Source organism: Bombina bombina, chromosome 2 (assembly GCF_027579735.1).
Source record: "Bombina bombina isolate aBomBom1 chromosome 2, aBomBom1.pri, whole genome shotgun sequence".
Lineage (NCBI taxonomy): Eukaryota > Metazoa > Chordata > Amphibia > Anura > Bombinatoridae > Bombina > Bombina bombina.
Genome location: NC_069500.1, coordinates 492,374,038 through 492,382,095, shown reverse-complemented (window position 1 = coordinate 492,382,095; position 8,058 = coordinate 492,374,038). Strand labels below are relative to the sequence as shown.

The 8,058-nt window shown below is 41.0% G+C and overlaps 1 protein-coding gene across 1 annotated transcript in view; it reads left to right on the top strand.

The window, feature by feature from the left end:
* Nucleotides 1–5,843: 5,843 nt before the first annotated feature.
* The window catches only part of GAL3ST1 (galactose-3-O-sulfotransferase 1), an 89,734-nt gene continuing 87,519 nt past the window's right edge, over nt 5,844–8,058 (top strand). The window contains exon 1 of the mRNA XM_053702209.1: nt 5,844–6,267. The gene's annotated coding sequence lies outside the window, so the exon portion shown is untranslated. The remainder of the gene's footprint in view (nt 6,268–8,058) is intronic.

Genomic DNA, 8,058 nt, shown 5'->3' with positions numbered 1-8,058 from the left:
GTACTACTATCCCACTTGAGGATAGCTCGTCATTCAGAGAGCCGATGGATAAGAAGATGGAAACTTTTCTCAGAAAAATGTTTCAGCATACGGGATACCTGTTTCAATTGGCAGTGGCTGTTGCCTCGGTTGCTGGAGCTGTGGCCTACTGGTGCGACTCCTTAGCAGATTTGATCAAGGTGGAGAGTCCCCTCGATGTTATCCAAGAAAGAATTAAAGCCTTGAGAATTGCTAATTCTTTTATCTGTGATGCAAGCATGCAGATTATTCGCCTGAATGCTAAGTTTTTTGGTTTCTCAGTACAGACCCGTTGGGCACTCTGGCTGAAGTCCTGGTCTGCGAACAAGCCTTCTAAGACTAGACAACTTTCCCTTTAAGGGAAATATTTTATTTGGTCCAGACCTGGACTCCATTATCTCCACGGTTACAGAGGGCAAGGGTGCCTTCCTACCGTAGGATAAAAAGAACAAATCTAAAGGACAAGGATCCAATTTTCATTCCTTTTGTTCTGAAAAGTCCCAACGTCAGCAGTCCTCCTCTAAGCCCAAGCAAACCAAGAGCACTTGGAAGCTGGCCCAATCCTGGAATAAATCCAAGCAGAACAAGAAGCTTGCCGAGACCAAGTCAACATGAAGGGGCGACCCTGATCCGGCGCTGGATCGTATAGGGGACAGACTATCGCTGTTTTGAGATGCTTGGTTTAGGGATGTGCAGGATCCATGGGTCCTGGAGGTCATGGCTCAGGGATACAAGATAGGTTTCAAATCTCATCCATCGGAGGGCAGATTTCTCCTCTCAAGCCTGTCTTCCAGACCAGAAAAGAGGGAAGCCTTTCTGGGGTGCGTGGGGGATCTAACCTCCTTAGGGGTCATTGTCCCAGGTTCCTATCACAGAAAGAAGTTTGGAATACTATTTAAACCTGTTCGTAGTCCCAAAGAAGGAGGGAACTTTCCGCCTGATTCTGGACCTAAAGTGCTTTAAAAAGTTTCTAAATGTCCCCTTGTTCAAGTTGGAGACAATAAGGTCCATCCTTCCTCTAGTTTAGTTAGGACAGTTCATGACCACGATAGATCTGAAGGATGCCTACCTTCACCTTCCAATCCACAGGGACCACTTCCAGTTCCTAAGCTTTGCGTTCCTGGATCAGCATTTCCAGTTCATTGCACTTCCGTTTGGTCTAGCTACTGCTCCATGAATCTTCACAAAGGTTCTAGGCGCTCTCTTGGCCGTCGCCAGAACCCAGGGTATAGCAGTACCTCCCTACTTGGACGACATTCTGGTTCAAGCACCATCCTTTCATCTAACTGAAGACCATTCGGTATCTCTTCTCACTCTTCTTCGATCTCATGGATGGAAGATAAACATAGAAAAGAGTTCTCTTATTCCATGCACCAGGGTAGAATTCCTGGGTACTATAATAGACTCGATATCCATGAGGATATTTCTAACAGACCAGAGACGTTGCAAGCTAGCTTCGGCATGTCTTGCCCTCTGGACCTCCTTAAGGCCATCTGTGGCTCAGTGTATGGAGGTAATTGGTCTGATGGTGTCCAGCATGGACATAATTCCCTTTGCCAGGTTCTGTTTTAGACCTTTACAGCTGTGCATGCTGAGACAATGGAACGGCGATCATTTGGATCTGTCTCAACAGATTTCCCTGGACAGCTGGTCGAGAGAATCGCTCTCTTGGTGGTTCTGTCCAGATCATCTGTCCCGAGGGACGTGCTTTCTAAGACCATTCTGAGAGATTGTGACTACAGACGCAAGTCTATCAGGATGGGGAGCTGTTTGGAGTGCCAAGAAGGCAAAGGGCCTGTGGTCTCAGGAGGAACGCTCCTTCCTGATCAGCATTCTGGAATTTCGAGCACTCTACAATGCTCTGAAGGCTTGGCCTCTTCTAAATTCACCCCGGTTTATCCGATTCCAATCAGACTATATAGCCTCGGTGGCTTACATCAACCATCAGGGGGGAGCGAGAAACTCCCTAGCAATGAGGAAAGTAACTTGGATTCTGGAGTGGGCGGAAGCCCACAACTGTTCACTGTCAGCAATCCACATTCCGGGTATGGACAACTGGGAAGCGGATTTTCTCAGCAGACAATCCTTTCATCCCGGGGAAATGGTCTCTCCATCCCGAAGTGTTTGCGGAGATATGCAGCATGTGGGGGATGCCGGAGATAGATCTCATGGCATCTCGTCTCAATACCAAGCTACCCAGATATGAGTCAAGGTCCAGGGATCCTCAGGCAGAGCTAATAGATGCATTAGCAGTGCCTTGGAGGTTCAGTCTAATCTACCTTTTTCCGTCATTGCCACTCCTTCCACGGGTAGTGGCCCTCATCAAGCTGGAGCAGGTGTCAGTAATACTGATTGTTCCATCGTGGCCGCAAAGGATGTGGTTTGTGGATCTAGTGAGGATGTTATCTTCTCCTCCATGGAGGTTACCTTGTCGCAGGGATCTGCTGGAACAAGGTCCTTTTGTTCATCAAAATCTAGATTCTCTGAGGCTAACTGCATGGAGATTGAACGCTTAGTCCTTGCCAAGAGAGGGTTTTCTCATTCGTCGCATTCTATTGTTTCTCCAGGATGGACTGCAGAAGGGTCTTTTGGCCAGTTCCCTGAGGGGACAGATTTCGGCCTTGTCTGTTTTACTGCACAAGAGGCTCTCGGAGCTTCCAGATGTTCAGTCTTTTTTTTAGGCTCTAATTACGATCAGACCTGTGTTCAGATCTATGGCTCCTCCTTGGAGTCTGAATCTGGTTCTTAAGGTTTTGCAATGGGCTCCGTTTGAGCCTATGCATGAAATTGACATTGTTGTTGTCCTGGAAGGTTCTTTTTCTACTGGCTATTGCTTCTGCGTGCAGAGTATCTGAGATTGCCGTCATGCAAAGTAAGCCTCCTTATCTGGTGTTCCATTCTCATAAGGCTTTCCTATGTACTAAGTTAGGGTTTCTCCCTAAGGTCGTGTCAGACCGCAACATCAATCAAGAGATTGTGGTTCCTTCCTTGTGTTCTAATCCTTCTTCTTTGAAGGAACGTTTGCTTCATAATTTGGACGTGGTTCGCACCTTGAAGTTTTATCTTCAGACTACTAAGGATTTTAGACAAACATATTCCTTGTTTGTTGCCTATTCTGGGAAGCTTAAGGGTCAGAAGGTCTCTTCGACTTCCTTATCTTTTTGGTCAAGGAGTATTATCCGCTTAGCTTCTGAGACAGTGGGACATAAACCTCAGAAAATTACGGCTCATTCTACTAAAGCAGTGGCTTCCTCTTGGGCCTTTAAGAGCAAGGGCTATATGGATTAGATTTGTAAGGCAGCTACCTTGTCCTCCACAGTTTTTCTAAATTTTACAAGTTTAATGTTTTTGCTTCAGCTGAAGCAGCCTTCGGGAGAAAGGTTTTGCAGGCTGTGGCGCCCTCAGATTAGGGTCCGCCTCTCTTTTTGTCCCTCCCATTATCATTCAGTGTCCTCTAGAGCTTGGGTATAAGTTTCCCATCAGTAAGGAATAAAGCCATGGACTGTCCTTATATTAAACATAAATTATGCTTACCAGATAATTTAATTTCCTTCTGTATAAGGAGAGTCCACGGCCCCCGTCCGTGTTTCTCTGATGGGTGGCCCCCTAAATTATATTTTTCTTCTTGCACCTTTTATACCCTGATATTTTTCCTGCTGTTCCTTGTTCCCTTGGCAGAATGACTAGGGGATAGGGGAAGTGGGAGAAGTATTTAAGTCTTAGGCTGGGGTGTCTTTGCCTCCTCCTGGTGGCCAGGCTCAGTATTTCCCAACAGTAAGGAATGAAGCCGTGGACTCTCCTTACACGTAAGGAAATTAAATTATCTGGTAAGCATGATTTATGTTTTTGGAACTTGATCTCTCACATGCAGATAATAAAATCATTGAAGGGCAGATATAATGCCTGTTTTAGCTGCCGTGTAATATATAATTAAATTAGAGAGTTTTAACTTAGTTTTAAATATCTCCTTCAGTCTGCACAAGGTGGCTGATACCAATGCAACAATATAAGATTTTGTCCACCTATTAAAAAGGTATTAGTCAGTAAAACAAAATTACGTTACACCAGCACTGACTTATGTTGCAACCCAATTGTATGTATTGACAGTGACTAGCTACTAGTAAATACACTATCTGGTACTAATGGTTCTCTGAAATGTTTGGACCTTTTTTTTACATTTACCAGTTCCTAAAAATAGGAGAGAGAAGAGGCGCCTAATGGTATAATATCGTTGGTGTAGGCAGATGTAGACTTAAATGAACGTCAGATATACTCACAAAGCCCAAGTGCACATCCAGTGCAATAGTAAACAAACCGAGGTTTTAGAGCCATTCGGCTGACTCAATCACTGGTAGCAGCTTACACAGGAACACCTCCTTGACAATGTAAGGTCCCAAAGTGAATCCGATATCCAAAGAAGTGAAGCAAGGTTGGATAAAAAGTATTGTATTTTATTAAAATCACTTTAAAAAGCAGGAAACACAGCAACGCATTTCTCAGCTCTTATAGCCTGATGAAACAGCGTAAGCGCTGAGAAATGCGTTACTGTGTTTCCTGCTTTTTAAAGTGATTTTAATAAAATACAATACTTTTTATCCAACCTTGCTTCACTTCTTTGGATATCAGATTCACTTTGGGACCTTACATTGTCAAGGAGGTGTTCCTGTGTAAGCTGTTACCCCAGTGATTGAGTCAGCCGAGTGGCTCTAAAACCTTGGTTCATTTACTATTGCACTGGATGTGCACCTGGACTTTGTGAGTATATCTGATGTTCATTTAAGTCTAAATCTGCCTACACCAACGATATTATACCATTAGGCGCCTCTTCTCTCTCCTATTTTTAGGAACTGCTACTTGTATCTTCTATCTTACAAGAGAGCTGCCTTCCATCTGTTTCTGGATACCATCTATTTCAAGCTACCATACACTAATCATCGTGACCACCATATTAATCATTGTGACTACGACAGAGGAACTGTTACTGATATCGGACTATTGAATTGACTTTTGCTGATCACGGTTTGTGATTCCATTTATATATGCATATATTAAGACCTCATTCACTATAACTCATTATTGGGTCACGAGTTACTCACTTATTGTTTTTATTTTTACATTTATTTATCCTATAAATTGTTTGTCAAGTGATATCACAAACATATATATATATATATATATATATATATATATATATATATATATATATATATATATATATATATATATATATATATATATGATTTTCTGTGTAATTATAGTTTTGAATACTATTAGAATATCTTATGTTTGAATGCATATAGCACTAGCATTTGCCTCATATGTTTTACAGGTGTTTTCTATCACTTCACATCATTTATATTATATATTTATTATTTTTGGCGCACCCTTATTGGTTACAGACCTTCTGTTATCGTAGCTGGGTTTTTTTACATTCCATAATGGAAACTAGAAGGTCCCTTTATACTATATTTTGCATGTATCACATTAACAATTCAAGACAAAAAAAAAGCTTTTAATTTGATATGCATATGCACAACTCCTACAGTTGTATTAATTCCTAGTGAAGGCATGACATAATATGCTTATCCAGCACCGGGATAGCTATAAAATATATCAATGCATACTTGTCAGATTATACATTTTACATGGTTATTTATACAAGGATGTGGTTTAACTGACTCCCCCACCTGTAAGGAGCATCCAGTTGTGACTCCCCCACCTGTAAGTGACAGTCCCCCCCTGTGACATAGACACCAGTAAGTCTGAGACTGCTCTTTGTTCTTTTACAGATAACAGAAGCCTTGTTCTTTCTAAACAACTGAATGGCTCTCTGTGCAGATAGCGAGAAAGAGAGGTGGAGGGAGGGAGAAAAAGAGACAGAAAATGGGAGGGGGCACAGCTAGGAAAGAATCATATGAAAGTCAGTAAGAAAAAAAAAACCCACACTATCACTAAACCTTAAAACCTTTTTAAGTAAAACAGGGAGCGGATGTGTTTAGTGATAGATGGAAAGAAAAGATTAGAGGAGAGACTGAATAGAGGAGCAGTGAGAGGAAATACTCCTAAGGGGCTGAGTTACTAGGAAGATCTGGACTAGGGAAAGTGGACTGGGAGAGATCTGTGGGACAAACAGCCAGGATTACACAAGAACAGTTGTCTGCCACAGCCTCAGTGACCTGAGAATGAATGGGACGATCTAGCATTTAACAAGAGGATCTGTTCATCACACAGGCACAACCTTTAAACAAGGTAAGTGAAAGTGGGGCACTTAAGTAGTCTTGAGTTGTGAGAAGCAAGAAGACAAGCTGGAGATTTCTCTGTTGGGTACAAGGCTTAATGAAAGGAACCACCCAGCAAGTCTATCTCCGTTCATTATTCTAAATAGTATTTAGCCCTCAGTCTGTAACAGAAGTATTTTAACATGTCCTGATTATTCATGGTATTAGTACTGTCGCAAAGAAATGACATAAAACTGTAAAATGAGAAAAATGTATCGTCTTAAACCAACAGGTTTTTTAAATCTTTTTTTAACTTAGTAACATATGTTTCAGCTATCTAAGGCTGCATAACCTGTTAGTATATTCTAATTACAAATTGACTAATTATCCTAGATGATATGAAATGATTACTTATCAGTCTTACAAAACTATTCTCACATCATGCTCTCTATGGGGCAAGTGGGAGATATTTCAGTTTGTGTGACTTTTGGTGTAGTTTTGTGCTCCCAAATACAGTTCTTGTGTGAAGAAGGACGATTTATAAAAGTCTGACAGAAGTAAGGAACAGTATTTATTGATTAAAAAAAATAATACTATTAATGACTTAAAAAAGTGCAATTCTTTCACCTTTAAGGGATAGAAAGGTCAAAATTGTGAAATGTGCATTAATCCATTTCAAGTTTAAATAGAAGCATTTTTGCAATATACGTCCTTACGTCTAGTAAAAGGTATTGCTGTTTCCACTACATACACACGCTATGTGTGACTAGAACTAAAGCTCTCTGGTCAGGCGAGATGATCTAAGTTGTCCCCTTAGTATGGCGAGATTCCTCAAAGAATTTTAGTTTGAGAGATGTTTATGTTGCTATGCAGGGTTCTGTATATGATGCAGAAAAACCTACATTATAAAATAACACACACAAAAAACACATATTTTGAGTAATTTCCAGTTTGCAAGTTTTTGTTTTTTTTCTTTTTAACATCGGCACTCTTTGAGAAGGGGGTGGTGCACATAGCACGCACTGCATATGCCACAGAAAACAGTAATGACTTTTACTAAAAGCATTTTTGCTAATGGAAATGTATTGCAAAAATCTATTCAAACCTGTCCCCAGGCCTCCTCAACAGGTCAGGTTTTTAGAATTATTTTGATTGAGAGCAGGTAAAATAACCATGTTTACTAATCAGTGGATTATTTCACCTGTGCTCCAGTTCAGATATCCTCAAAAGGTGGCCTGTTAGGGAGGTCTGAGGACAGTTTTGAAAAACAGTGTTCTAGAGCAGGGGTCAGCACCCCAGATGTTTTGGAACTACATTTCCCATGATGCTCAGAAACTCTTTAGGCTGGCTGGGTATCATGGGAAATGTAGTTCCAAAACATCTGGGGTGCCAAGGTTGCTGACCTCTGTTCTAGAGTAACTTGAGCTGACTTTGTAAATGAATTTACACCTCTCAAAGATGAGACAATGTAAAGTCATAAATTAAATGTGAAGGCAGTTTCTCAAAGATTCATGGACTGCGGATAAATTAGAAACATTTACAGTTTGGAAGGGGCAAATTGGATTTTTGTGGTCACAGTATTGACAAGGATGTTCTACCCTCCATTACACAAAGAATAAAGGCATTGCAAAATGCTCCAATTCCATGTAACAAAGCTGAGATCATATTTGGGTTTGTAAAACTATTCTCGTAAAGTGACTACAAATTATTATCGTCATTATCATTTATTTGAAAAGTCCAACCAAATTTCATAGCAATGGAGTTACCTAATTTGCAGTACCCATTTTATCAACTGTTGGAGGTTAGCAGAAAATGGACCTGG